The sequence below is a fragment of the Ascaphus truei genome, unplaced genomic scaffold (assembly GCF_040206685.1).
Source record: "Ascaphus truei isolate aAscTru1 unplaced genomic scaffold, aAscTru1.hap1 HAP1_SCAFFOLD_279, whole genome shotgun sequence".
Classification (NCBI taxonomy): domain Eukaryota; kingdom Metazoa; phylum Chordata; class Amphibia; order Anura; family Ascaphidae; genus Ascaphus; species Ascaphus truei.
In genome coordinates, this window is record NW_027455739.1 from 430851 (window position 1) to 445186 (window position 14336).

The 14336-nt window shown below is 47.8% G+C and overlaps 1 long non-coding RNA gene across 1 annotated transcript; it reads left to right on the forward strand.

Annotated features, from left to right (window-relative positions):
• Positions 1 to 836: 836 nt before the first annotated feature.
• Positions 837 to 13959, forward strand: LOC142481543 (uncharacterized). Its single transcript, XR_012795829.1, has 4 exons — positions 837 to 1163; positions 12418 to 12558; positions 13336 to 13397; positions 13679 to 13959. It is a non-coding gene; the product is annotated as an uncharacterized LOC142481543 (long non-coding RNA).
• Positions 13960 to 14336: the final 377 nt, after the last annotated feature.

Consider the following 14336-nt stretch of genomic DNA (forward strand, 5'->3'; position numbering starts at 1 on the left):
GTCTGCCAGTCATCCAGGTTAGGCTTTCTAGATAGAAAGCCTGCCATAGTATGTTAGCGTGCTGAGGGTCAGTAAGAGCAAGAGACACTTTATATGATAACCGAACTAGAGGGAGAGGGGGGGGGAAGAGAACCCTCGCTACTGCTGGCTGGATGTATGTGGAGTGGAGGTGCTACTATCAGGGGATAAACAGATAGGGTAACAACAAAAGAGCAAGAACCCCAAGGAGAGCACTCACACACTAATGTATATATACAGGTGTATCAAAGACCATGTGGTGATGGGGAGGAGTGAGTGAACTATAAAAACATTGTGTCACAGTCAGAGGAGTCCATCTCTGATGTAGTGGCTCCTGATGACACAGATGTTCCTGCTTTGGGGCTCCTCTTCTTTCTACGGTAACCTGGTTTGGAATGACTCCATTTATAGACTTTACCTAGCTTATAATCGGATAGGTCCCGATCAAATTTACCCTTCTTCATCAATTCAATCTCACTTTCAAATTTCTCAAGTTCCACTTCAATTGTGTCAAAAACACAGACATGGAGGGACATAGAAAATGATATAATGTGATTAAAAAGACATAATTTCTAAGCAGGAGGTTAAAAAGCATGGAGAAATGGATAAGGATAAAATAAATAAGTAATAGTAGTATCAAAGGAATGAGTAGAGAAGTAATAATCTCAAGGTAAAGATATGTGGACTGATAAAGTAACAAATGAACAAAAATAAATGAGGGATAAAATAAAATGAAATAAAAGGATAAGACTCAAAGTTAGACATGTCAGAAAGTAAGAAATATATTGAGGAAAACCTGAAAGCACAAAGTAGACAAGTAAGAGTATGTCCCTCCATGTCTGTCTCTTTAAGCTTCATTGCCTGTTAGTTCTTCTCGCCCTTACATAGCAACAGATGACGCGGCTCTATTTTTCAGAAATTCCTATTGGCTGATTGCCGCGAGAGAACTTTTGGCACGAAAACGGAGCCCCTTAAAGAGTGTTCTTGGATGCTGACATCGTACGCTCCCAGAAGAAGCCTTTTTGGCGAAACGGCCATCGGAGCAGAGCTGGACAGTACCCCCACCTCCTCCTGACCTGTGTGCTGCATTAGAATGTCCAAGACTTTCCTTCGTGACGACGCTGGTGCCTGAGCTTGGGACGCTGGTCTGTATTGTGGGACCTCCTCATTGCCCTGTTCACTATCCATCTGCAGTGCTCCCTGTCCCTGGGCTGCCCCATCATTACCTTTGCCCATTATCATTGGGCTCTTACCTTTGGGGACTTGTTATGAGTGCTACCAGTGCACTATTTGGACTCCCTCCTCTTGCTGCTTATTGTATGTGTGCAGCATAGTTTTGGCATTAGCTACTACAGTCCATTTGCAGCACTTCATAGGGTCACATTTATACTTACCCTCAGCTGTGTGTTATACCATTATTCTCATGACACCATATTTCAGAGGTCATATCATGTTTTTGTGTTCTGGTTTGTTTAGCCATTAAGATATTTTTTTGAGTTTTTTGCTTCAGATCCGCCGATTTTAGTCACAACACTGGGGGAATATTCTTTCCCCTGGCTTTGTTATGTTACATCTGAACTCCCATGTTTTGGTTCTTACCAGACTTTTGTGCCTTTTTGTTGTATAATTTACAATTGTTGCATCACAGAGCAATCTATTATGTGGTATTTGTGTGGGTCTGTCTTGTGTGTTTTTTTTAATACTCATTGCTAATAAAGTCCATTTTTTCTACTTTTTCAATACATATTGTTTGAGTGCACCTTTTTGACCCTTCTTTCTCTTTTTGTGCAACATATTCTCTGTGGGTCGGTAGCACCACCAGAGGGTTACTCTCTACCCTGATCCTTGGTTATATCTAACTACTAGGTCATCCAGGGGTGATTTGATTGCGGCATCTATTTTGTGTCTAATATATATATATATATATCCCTGTTATGGGTTGCATGCTCCTTTTGCAGAGCGCAGGGTTATACTCAGCCCTGTTCCCCTTCTCTTCAGTGCCCCAGTGAGTAGCGATGGATGAACCAGTCCAAATCTGCTTCCCAGATGTTCCCGAGTTTTCCATTCAAAATCCGTTCTGCGGTGTAAAATACGCCGATGTATTGTTACAATTTCACTGTGTGGATTAATCCAAAACCGCCATTGGAGAAAATCTGCTGGTGGATTTTAACAATCCATTCAAGGATTCCACAATCCGTTGACGGACTTTATGAAATCCAAACCGTGCGTGGATGACTGCAAACGCGGATTGGATTCTTAAAATCCATCAGCCGATGGCGAAATCCGTGGATTGATTGTCAGTGTTAAAAAAAATAATAATAATAAAAAAAATCTGCAAAAGACGAATTACCATTTTTTGTTTTTTTTTCAACTTAAATTTTTTATTTTGTTCAGATAATAATATACATACACTACCGACACACTTTATTGAAGTGTGGTCGGTACCGCAAGCCGGGAAATCTCCCGGCTTGCTAGTGGCCGCCCCTCGGCGTGCCGCGCGTCATAGACACGCGGTCACGCGTCATCGGGAGCGTGCGCCCCCTGCACGCGTGTCCAGGGGCTCCCCGAGGGAGCCCTGGTGTCCCGCGATCGCGGGACAGCGGCAGGGGGTTCCGGGGGACCCGGCGGACCCGGCAGCGGTAGGGAGAGCGCCCCGATCGGAGGGCGCTCTTCCGCTGCTACGGCGTGCGCCCGTCACACTCGGGCGCGCGCCAGGCTACTGCTGCGGCACAGAACGGGCAAATGCTCGAATAAACTGTGCCGCAGCAGTACAGTGAGTATGATAACGGCAAATTACAGGTTCGGCTTACTGTATGTGCTATTCCCGGTTGTGAATGATTAGACATCTACAGACAGACTGGGTAGACAGACAGACGGGGGGGCCTCAGGCCAGGGGGTGAAAGGGGAAGACAATGGGGGGGATGGGGGTGCGGGGTAAGTTTCTCCTCATGTGGTTCCGCCTCTGCCTCACTTTCGCTGGTTCTCTGCGTCTGGGGAATCATTGCGTGCCCCGTAGGACAGCCTCATATCAGCTACTATGCCCTATTCGCTCTCTTATAGGTCCTGCCTGGGGGGGGGGGTTATCTATGTGTGTCTTGGGTGCCGCCCTTGGGCGCTCCCTCATGAGAGAACGCATTTTCTCCTATTAAAGCCAAATTGTGGTCCGTTCCACTCCCTGGATGTCTGTTTGGGCTAACCACGGTAGCCAGACTTTTTGAAAATTTTCACCAGTGTCGTTGACCAAACTTGTCAACTTCTCCATCTGGCAAACTGACCAAATTCAATTTCTAATGTTTGTAATTGGAGGAATTGTATTTTGTTTCCATCGTGCTGCAATCTCCCCCCTAACCGCCATAGCAAAGTGAGCTATCAGTTTGTTTTCTCCTTTGGTGAACCCATCTGCTGGTCTGTTCAGGAGGAACAGCCATGGGTCTAATGGGACGGGTTTACCTGTAATCTTATTCCTCTAGTCCTTAATTGAATCCCAGACTGGGACGATTTTTGGGCATGACCACAGCATGTGTAACAGATCTGCCTGCTGTCCACATTGTCTCGGAAACAATGGGGAGTAACTGGGCAGGAATTTAGCTAGTTTTGTGGGAGTGTGGTACCATCTCATCATTACCTTATATGCGTTCTCCCTTAAGGTTGTGCATATAGAACTTTTGGAGGTTGCCGTCACTATTTTTGTCCATTCCTCAACCTCTAATTCCTCTCCTAGGTCTGTCTCCCAGTTAGTCATGTATCTTGTTTTTTCCGTCACTGTCGTACTAGACACGGTTACCTCTTTGTACATCTGCGATGTGAGTCCCGCTGTGGATGTCCCTGATCGACAGAGCTTTTCGAAATTTGTCATGGGGGTTTATGGCTGAACTTTTTGATAGAACGCCCTGATCTGGAGGTATCTAAAGATCTCGGCATTAGGGATGTTATGGTCAGATTAAACTATTTCGAATATTTTTATGCCTTGTCTCCCCTCCAGATCTACCAATGTCTTAATTTTTTTTAGTTTCCAGATAGTGAATTCCGTACTGGACTGGCCCAGGGCAAAGAGTGGGTTGTTCCATAGTGGCGTCATACCCGATGCCCTGCTAGTCAGTGCGCATTTGAGCCTAGTACCCTCCCATATCGAGAGCGAGTTGGTCATCGAGGATAGCGGCAGTTTGGTGCCTCTACGCACCTTTTTAGGGTACCAAATCAGATGTTCCAGGTCCAATGGGGAACATGCCTCTCGTTCTAACGCGACCCATCTTTTAGAGTCTGGGTTAGTGTGCCACAGCACAATTTGACATAATTGGGCCGCCTTGTAGTAGGACAACAAACAAGGTACCGCTAGCCCTCCCGCCCCCGTTTGTTTGCGCATTATTTGTTTGCTCACCCTCGCCTTCTTTCCTCCCCAGATAAATTTATCTATCTCGGTTTGGAGTGAGAGAGTGTCCTTCAAACCTATTGGCACTGGTAGGGTTTGGAAAAGATACAGTAGGCGAGGGAGCAAATTCATTTTAAAGCAGTGGATTTTGCCAATCCATGAGATTTTATGTTTAGCCCACCTTTTGATGTCCTCTCTCAGGGTCTGCATCAGTCGTGGATAGTTTGCCTTTTAAATTGTGCTATATGTCTGGGTGATATTAACCCCTAGGTATTTAATTTGTTGTTGTTGCCAGCGGAAGTTGAAGTTGAGGGCAATTAGCTTTTCAACATGCTTGGGGAGATATGTGTTAATAGCCTCCGATTTGCTCTGATTAATTTTGAACCCGGAGACCCTATTAAAACGCCCCAACAGGTCGAACAGGTTTGGTAGAGAGGTAAGGGGCCAGGATATTGTCAGGAATACATCATCCGCATATAGTGCCACCTTATGCGACTGGTTTCCGATGTCAATACCTGTGATGTCTTTGCTATCCCGTATCTGGGCCACCAGCGGCTCCATACACAGTGCAAAGAGGAGGGGGGAGAGCGGGCATCCCTGTCTCATTCCGCTCTTAATTTGAAAGGGATCCGAAGCGAATCCCTGATGGGTAACCCTTGCCGACGGGGCTGAATAGAGAGCGAATATAGCTTTTATCAATTTGTCTCCCATGCCAAACGCCCCAAGCGTGGCTTCCAGATATGGCCAGTCTATCCTATCAAACGCTTTTTCCGCATCCAGACTAAGCGCCATAACTGGTATAGATTTGGAATTGGCTATCTCTATCAGATCAATGATTCGTTGGGTATTATCAGATGCTTGTCGACCCTGGATAAATCCGACTTGATCTGGGTGCACTAGTCTGGGTAGGATGAGACTCAATCTATTGGCCAATAATTTGGCGTAAATTTTGATGTCCGAATTAATCAGGGATATAGGTCTGTAGCTTTTACAGTCCTGTGGGTCTTTCCCTGTCTTATGTATTACTGAAATGGACGCTTGGAGCATCTGGCTAGGGAATGGGGACCCATTCAGCACTTGATTAAACATACGGAGGAGATATGGGGCCAATTGTTTCCTGAATTTTTGTAATAAAGATTTGAGTATCCGTCGGGACCCGGGGCTTTAGAGGGTTTCAGGTTTTTCATAACCTCTGATAATTCCTCCATTGTAAAATCTCTACCTATCACCTCTCTATCTGACTTGCTCAGACCGGGTATGTTTGCATTTTTCAGGAAACTCCGTAGGGCCTCCGTTGTCCCAGTAGATCTGGCAACCTTTTCCCCATCGTATAATTTTGCGTAGAAGGCTTTAAATTCCCCTACAATTTGCTTGGGATTGGCCGTAACCCCCCCTATCCCCCCGTTTTCCACCTGTATGGAATCGGGGGCCACGTCCCTTGCGGCGTGACCCCTCCTTACCCACTACCAGTACTGCAGCGGCTGCTGCCCCTGCCCCCCGTCGCTACCCATGCCGCCTCCCAGTGCATACCTTGAACTCTGCCGTCGCCATCTTGGATTCTGGCACTGGTGTTACAGACCCTCAGCTGGGCTCTACTATTTCTTGGTCCCTCAGCCACTCACGAGCAGCTCCTCGACACGCCTCCGCCATGCCCCTCGTCCGGATTGGTCACTGTCGCTTTAAATATCCGGCTGTGACTTCACTTCCTTGCTCAGCATAGCTCCTTGCTTCCTGTGTAGCCTGGATACTGTGTCGTGCTCCTGTTTGTCTTTTCTCCTACAGATTTGAACCGGCTTGTCTGACTTACCCCTCTGGCTCCCGACTTCAGCTTACCCATCACGATTCTTACTTCTCAGACCCTTGGACACGGAAACGGATTTAAACTACGGAACTCTCTATACTCCTGAACTCGGCAAGTACAACGACTATTCTAAATCTTAACCCAGGCCTGGCCACGCTACAACCACATCCCGGACCCACTCCCTCTGCTGTCGGTGTGTATATTCAACATCCCACCTCAGTACAGGGGACTGGCCTGGTCTATGGGCTGCACAGCGTGACATTATGCAGAGCCCAACAGAAATGACTGAGGTGGGCCAACTAATCAGGGGACTTGCGCAATGCATTGATACTTTGGGAACTCAGATCACAAGCTTGGTACAACAGCTTTCCCAGATTTCACTACAGCCTATTCTGGCCCCAGCCGCGCAGGGTGGCGACCGGCCATCAGAACTCAGGATTCCTACGAATAAAGCATATGCGGGTGACCCTCTAGCCTGTCGTGGTTTTTTGAATCAATGTGAAATACAATTTGAGATTTCTCCCAGCCTGTTCCCCACCGGACGCACCAAGGTAGCCTATGTTTACTCTCTTTTAACAGGGGACGCCTTGGCGTGGGCCTCTCCCATCTGGGAGTTGCGTGCGGAAACCACCCAGGATTACCAGCTCTTCCGCCAAGAATTCCAGCAGGTATTTGATATTCCCGCCCGCAGAGATACTGCCACTGCTTCTCTTGTTCAATTGTCTCAAGGTCGTAGGTCCGTAGCCAAATATGCATTGGAATTCCGGACTGTCGCGGCGGAGACGCATTGGAACCAAGAAGCCCTTATTGCTGTGTTTTGGCAAGGTTTGTCCGACTCTGTAAAGGATGAACTTGCAGTTCAGCCCAGGCCCCAGGAATTGGAGGAATTGATCGCACAATGCATACGAGTGGATCAGCGCCTTCAACAGCGCCGTCATGAACGCCAGCGTCCCAGACTTTTCTCTTCTGACCCTATTCTCCCCAGATCCTTCCCAGCTATTCGTCCTGTTCTAGACACTGTGGAACCCATGCAGATTGCCAGTCAAGAGTTCCGAAATACCGACAGGACTGCCGATAGAACTCCTGACCGGACTGCCGAAAGGGCTCGTCGCCGGAATGAGGGCCTTTGCTACTATTGTGGATCTCCTGAACATACGGTACGTTTTTGTCCTTTAAGGCCCAAAGAACAAACACGACCAATGGGGCAAGAGGGACTCATTTTGGGGTCAATATCTTCTCACCCTATCTCTGAAGAGGAACTCCCTAAGAGAATTATGCTTCCAGTCTCGCTTGAGGGTCCGAATTTTCGCGTAACCATAGCCGCTTTTCTTGATTCAGGATCCGGTGGTAACTTTGTGGATCAAGATTTTGCTACTCTTAACAAGATTCCGCTCATCGCTAAGAAATCACCGATTGGCCTCGAGGCTATTGATGGTCGCCCTTTGCAACCTGCCTTCATCACGTTAGAGACTCTTCCTCTCACCCTTTCTGCCGGTACTCATACCGAAATCATATCCTTTGACGTGATGCACTCTCCTGCCGTTCCAGTTATCCTAGGATTACCCTGGCTACAGCAGCACAACCCACGCATTGATTGGAGGGATGGCAAGACAATTCAGTGGGAGCCAGAGTCAGACGCCTCACCATTGCCGGTCATTTCTCCTACCACCGTCCTCGCGGGAGTGGAAACGCCCCAGGCTAATGATTCCGCTCTTCCTGAAGCATATGCGGATTTCATCGACGTGTTTAGCAAGACACAATCGGAGGTTCTACCTCCTCACAGACCTTATGATTGCCCCATTAATCTGGTTCCCGGCGCTGTTCTTCCAAAATGTAAGTCCTACCCCTTGTCTCTCCCTGAAACTGAAGCCATGGCAGCATACATCAAAGAAAACCTTGAAAAAGGATTCATCCGTAATTCTTCGTCCCCCGCTGGTGCCGGTTTCTTTTTTGTCAAAAAGAAAGATGGATCCCTGAGACCATGCATTGATTACCGAGGGCTCAATCTCATCACAGTCAAGAATCGATACCCCCTTCCGCTGATCTCCGAACTTTTTGATAGGCTTCAAGGGGCAAAGATTTTTTCCAAGCTAGACCTCCGAGGAGTTTACAATCTTGTTCGCATCTGAGAAGGCGATGAATGGAAGACTGCCTTCAATACCAGAAGCGGCCACTACGAGTATCTTGTAATGCCCTTCGGCTTATGCAATGCTCCTGCTGTTTTTCAGGTTTTCATGAATGATGTCTTCCGTGATGTTCTCAATTCTTTCGTAATCGTCTATCTGGACGATATCCTAATTTTTTCTAAAAATCTTCAAGATCATGTCCAGCATACCAGGCTCGTTCTCGCTCGCCTTCGTGTCAATAATCTCTACGCTAAGCTCGAGAAATGTCTTTTTCATCAAACCTCTACTGCCTTCTTAGGCTATATAATTTCTGATAAAGGATTTTCAATGGACCCTGAAAAACTTAAGGCTGTTTTGGATTGGCCTCAGCCCAACTCTCTCAAAGCCATCCAGCGTTTTTTGGGCTTCTCCAATTACTACAGGAAATTCATCCGAAATTTTTCCACCACTGTGGCTCCCATTACGGCCCTTACCAAGAAGGGAGCTGACCCGTCTGTATGGCCTCCGCAGGCCGTCTCATCCTTCGAAACCCTGAAACAAGCTTTCGTCTCGGCACCCATCCTGCGACATCCCGACGTTAGTCTTCCTTTTACTTTAGAAGTTGATGCGTCTGATTGTGGTGCAGGCGCCATCCTGTCCCAGAGATTCTTCCCTCAAGATAAGCTTCATCCATGCGGTTTTTTTTCAAAGAAGTTTTCGCCCGCTGAAAAGAACTATGATGTTGGCAATAGAGACTCTTGGCTATCAAGATGGCCTTACAGGAATGGCGACATCTCCTGGAAGGTTCCCGCGAACCTATTTCTATATTGACCGACCATAAAAACCTTCTGTATATCGAAAATGCACGTCGTCTGGGGTCTCGTCAAGCTCGCTGGGCACTATTTTTCTCAAGATTTAATTATACTCTGTCCTATATTCCTGGTTCTAAAAACACAAAAGCTGATGCCTTGTCCCGACAATTTTCTCCGGAGGAAAGATCCGAAGAAACCCCTGAAACTATCGTACCCTCTAAGTTTATAATTTCCGCCAACTCATTTGACATTCTCGAAAAGATCGTTGAAGCTCAAACACAAATTCCGAGTGGTCTAGAGGTACCGGAGGGAACTCTTTATGCCGCACCCAGGTTTCATCAAAAGATATTAGAATGGGGTCACTCTGTCCGTTCAGCCGGCCATCCCGGTTTCAAAAGAACTTTGGATCTTATCAAACGTACTTTTTGGTGGCCTAATATGGCAAAGATGGTTCATGAATTTACTAGTGCTTGTCCAGTATGCGCACAAAACAAGACTCTTCATCAAAGACCCTCAGGCTTGCTCATGCCCTTGCCAGTACCCGAACGTCCATGGTCACATATTTCAATGGATTTCATTGTGGATCTACCCCCTTCCAGAGGGATGAATACCATTTTGGTCATCGTTGACCGTTTTTCAAAACAGGCCCACTTTGTTCCACTCAAAGGACTTCCCTCCTCGCCCACCCTAGCTGATATCTTCACCAAGGAGGTGTTTCGCATCCATGGGATACCTACATCCATAGTCTCGGACCGAGGCACACAATTTATATCGAAATTTTGGCGGGCTTTCTCCAAGAGGCTTGTCATGGCGCTATCCTTCTCATCAGGCTATCACCCCCAAACTAATGGGCAAACAGAAAGACTTAATCAAACGCTGGAACAATACCTGCGGTGTTTTATTTCCGATTCCCAGGATAATTGGGTTGATCTGCTACCTTGGGCAGAATTTGCAACCAATTCACTTCGTAATGAATCCACGCATGAAACCCCGTTCTTCGTGAATTATGGTTTCCACCCAAGTCGACTGCCAATCTCAAACATTCCGATAGGAGTGCCGGCGGCTGATGAACGGGTAACTACTCTTCAGAAGTCATGGATCAAGATTCAGTCCGCGCTTCTTAGCGCCACTCAGAAATTCAAGTCTCAGGCAGACCACCGTCGTCAACAGGCCCCTAATTACAAGCCAGGGGACCGAGTTTGGCTTTCGTCTAAAAATATCAAGTTGAAGTCTCCAACCCCGAAATTAGCACCTCGATTCTTAGGGCCTTTTCTGATCCAGGAACAAATCAATCCTGTGGCATTTCGTCTGCAACTTCCGTCTTCCATGAGGATTCCAAACGTATTCCATGTTTCCCTGCTCAAGCCATTCGTCCACAGCAAACGGTTCCCTGCTAAGACCCAAAGACCCAAACCAGCCACGGTCCGGATTGGTCACTGTCGCTTTAAATATCCGGCTGTGACTTCACTTCCTTGCTCTGCATAGCTCCTTGCTTCCTGTGTAGCCTGGATACTGTGTCGTGCTCCTGTTTGTCTTTTCTCCTACAGATTTGAACCGGCTTGTCTGACTTACCCCTCTGGCTCCCGACTTCAGCTTACCCATCACGATTCTTACCTCTCAGACCCTTGGACACGGAAACGGATTTAAACTACGGAACTCTCTATACTCCTGAACTCGGCAAGTACAACGACTATTCTAAATCTTAACCCAGGCCTGGCCACGCTACAACCACATCCCGGACCCACTCCCTCTGCTGTCGGCGTGTATATTCAACATCCCACCTCAGTACAGGGGACTGGCCTGGTCTATGGGCTGCACAGCGTGACACCACCGCAAGGCTTGTATGTTATAATTATTTGTTTTGGAGTTAATCATATTAGCCAGCAAGGTATCTGGTTTATTTGCTTTTTCAAAGAATCTTCTCTTTGACCAACTTAACGATTTCTCGGCCTGGGAGGTGAGGAGTTGGTTCAGTTTAATCTGAGTGTTTTTAATTTGCTGTAGAGTCGCCGCATTTGGTGTTCGTCTATGTTGTTCCCAAAGCTGCTTTAACTCTGCTTGTTCTTTAATAATTTTTGCGTTGCTTTCTTTTTTCTTTTGGGCTGCCATACTTATCAAAACCCCCCTCAGTGTTGCTTTATGTGCCTCCCAGAGGGTTATATGTGAGTCAACGCTACCTTTATTTTCACTAAAGAAGTATTTGATCGCCTCTTTGATCTTTCCTTCCAAATCAGGGATCTTTAGGAGGGAATCATTTAATTTCCAATTTGCTCTTGGCCTTTCCAGTTCTATCTGAGTGCACCTTAGCTCGATCGGTGCGTGATCAGACCATGAAATATCATGGATCCCAGAATGGGTGATCGCGGGGACCAGTCTACTAGATACAAAGAAGTAATCGATTCTGCTAAATGAGTCGTGTGGATGTGAGTAGAAGGTGTATAACCTTTTCTAGCGGGTGAGTCTCCCTCCAAGCATCTAATAGTTGTAGGTCTTTTAATCCTTGTCCTAGCGCTGAAGGACGTATTTTGGATTTATGACTATGGGGACCTGACCTGTCAAGGGCTGCATTCATAGCCGTGTTGAAATCTCCTCCTAGGATTATAGCCCCTTTGCTAAATTTTTTAAGAACGTCAAACGTCCTCGTAAAGAAGTCTGTCACATGGGCACTTGGGGCGTATATTGTTGCTGCCGTTATTGGTTGTGCATTTATGGATCCTATGAGCATCAAGAATCTGCCGTCCTGATCTTTTTTCACTTTCTCCACCACTAGTCCTACCCTATTATGGATCAGGATTGCTACACCTCGCTTTTTTTCTGTAGCAGAGGATAGAAAGACCTGTTTGTATTGCTCGTCAAAGTGTTTGGGAGAACTAGTGGTTCTGAAGTGTGTTTCCTGGAGTAGTATAAAGTCTGCCCCCTTTTTTTTGTAGTCTGTGAGTGCTAGCTTACGTTTACATGGGGAGTTTAGACCCTTAGTGTTGTGTGATATAAAAGTTAAAGGCATGATGGTGCTAGGTACTGACCTTGTGCTCCGAATGCTACATTCTGATATGTCGGACCTCTACGGAGCCGTTTCTGTTCCTCTGCAGTACTCAGCTCTTTGCGGGGCGTCAGCGGAGGACCACTTGTGTAGGAGACAGTATGGGGTGGGGTAGACATATCGGGTACATGGGACACAGAAGGAAGAAAGAACACATAAAACACAAACATCAGTGTGGGAGAGTAGTCGGTGGCATGGAACCACTTTCTCTCCCTTGCCTGTGGGTTCGTGGATCTCTGGATCTCACCCTCTGTCTTCTGCCTCCTCTGCAGGGCCGTATTGATCCACCTCTTCCGCAGGACTTCCTCAGGATCTAGGGCAACTGCCCCAGCCCAAGAGTAGAGGCGCACGGCGACTTTGGGACCGCGGTCCCAGCCGACAAACCAATATCTTCATTAGTCCAAACTGTATTGGTAAATAGTTTCATGTATCAACAAGTCAATGAAAAACCTCAAATGCACAAACCTAACCTATTAACTTTAAATACTTCAAAGTGACCCTGCCTCCCCTTCAATTCCAAACTATCGTGCCACTTGGAACAGCTGATCCCATTCTAGCCCTATGTTATGCCCTTGATCCCCCTCATGTCTTCATGGTGTGTCCCTGTCCCATCTGAGCTTTGCCACCAGTGCTGCCCACCACCTTGCTATGTCTATGCAACCCTCTCTTTCTCTGGGTCCTTTTACCCTCACTTCCCTTTACTCCTCTACTTTCTGCTCTTAAGCCCCTTCCCCATCTTCCCCCTCCCTCCCTGTTGCCAGCTCCCCTATTCCACTGCCCCCCCTTCCTGATCTGACATCCCATTCCTCCGCTAGCTCCTTGCCATCTTTCCCCCCCCCCCTAATCCTTCCGACCCCTACTCCTCACCTTTCGTGTTGGTGTTGCCCCTCTCTCCTGTAGCCTGCCCTACGCCTCTCCTGGCGCTATCCTGTGGGCTCTCCTACACTAGGGCCGGTTCCTGTGCCGCTACTCCCAGCCTATCTTAAGCCCTCTTCCCTCTCCTGCTGCTGCTCGTTGTGTCTAGGGTGCTTTGCTGCCGCACTTCCGCCTCCATCCGCTAGCTCCCGCCCCTTCCGGCTCATCTGCGGTGGTCGCCATCTTGGATGTGGCTCTGCTCCGGACTCCTGTCTCTCTTGCGAGATGTGGTGCCTCCTCCCCTCTGACGTCATCTGTCTCCGCCTCTTTCGCAGTTGGACTCCGGAGCTGCTCCAAGATGGCCGCTAGTCTCTGGATGCTGCCGTCGGGCTTCAAGGTAAGTGTGGCAGGATTTGATTCGGGCCTAGGCGCTTTGGGACATTGTTAGGGATGTAGCTGACGTAGCTGATGGGAAAATCGTAGGGGTGACCACAACGGGTGGCCTGTTCGAGCGGGGAGGGGGGTCAACTGTAACTGCTAGTGAGCAGAGTTTCTCAGACAGTCAATTTAACGGGGGCTGCGGGTTTGCCTGTTTTTGTCAGATCTACCTGCCTCGCGCCATGATGGGTCTGGTGCTGATCTGCTTCCCGCCATTTCTTCTGTGATCTTGTCCTGTAGGCCCAGCTTAGTAAGGAAGTCCCCTCCATCTTCCGCCCTCCTTATCGTCGTAGATGCCCCGTTCCTGGAGACTAGGAGGCCAAACGGGTAAATCCACCGGTATTTAACCCCTTCATCCCTGAGGATTTTAGTGATTGGGGTAAGTTGCTTCCTTTTCAGCAGGGTGGTGGGGGAGATATCCTGAAATACCTGGATTTTGTGTGATTCGAATGTGGGGTTGTTACGAGTCATTTGACAAAAGGATTCCTTTATTTTGAAATAATGGAAGCGAGCAATAATGTCTCTCGGGGGGTCTCCCTGCTGTGGCCTGGATCTTAGGGCTCTGTGGCAGCGGTCTAGTTGAAGCTCCTGTGTCGACTTGTCAGGCATAAGCTGGGTCAGCCACCGAACCACGAAGTCTTCTGGATCGGGCACTTCCTCTGAGACCCCCCGTATCCTTACATTGTTGCATCGCTCCCGGTTCTCTGAGTCCTCCTGTTTGTCTAGGAGGTCACGGATGGTGTCTTTGACTTGAGACAGTTGCCTGTCCGTTTTATGGAGGGACTTGATGGTTGAGTCTAGCTTCCTTTCAAGGGAGTACGTGTGGGCTCCAATGCTGCCAATGTCTGCTCGCAAGGCTGCCACCTCCGATTGTAGGCATTTTTTAATGTCAGCACAG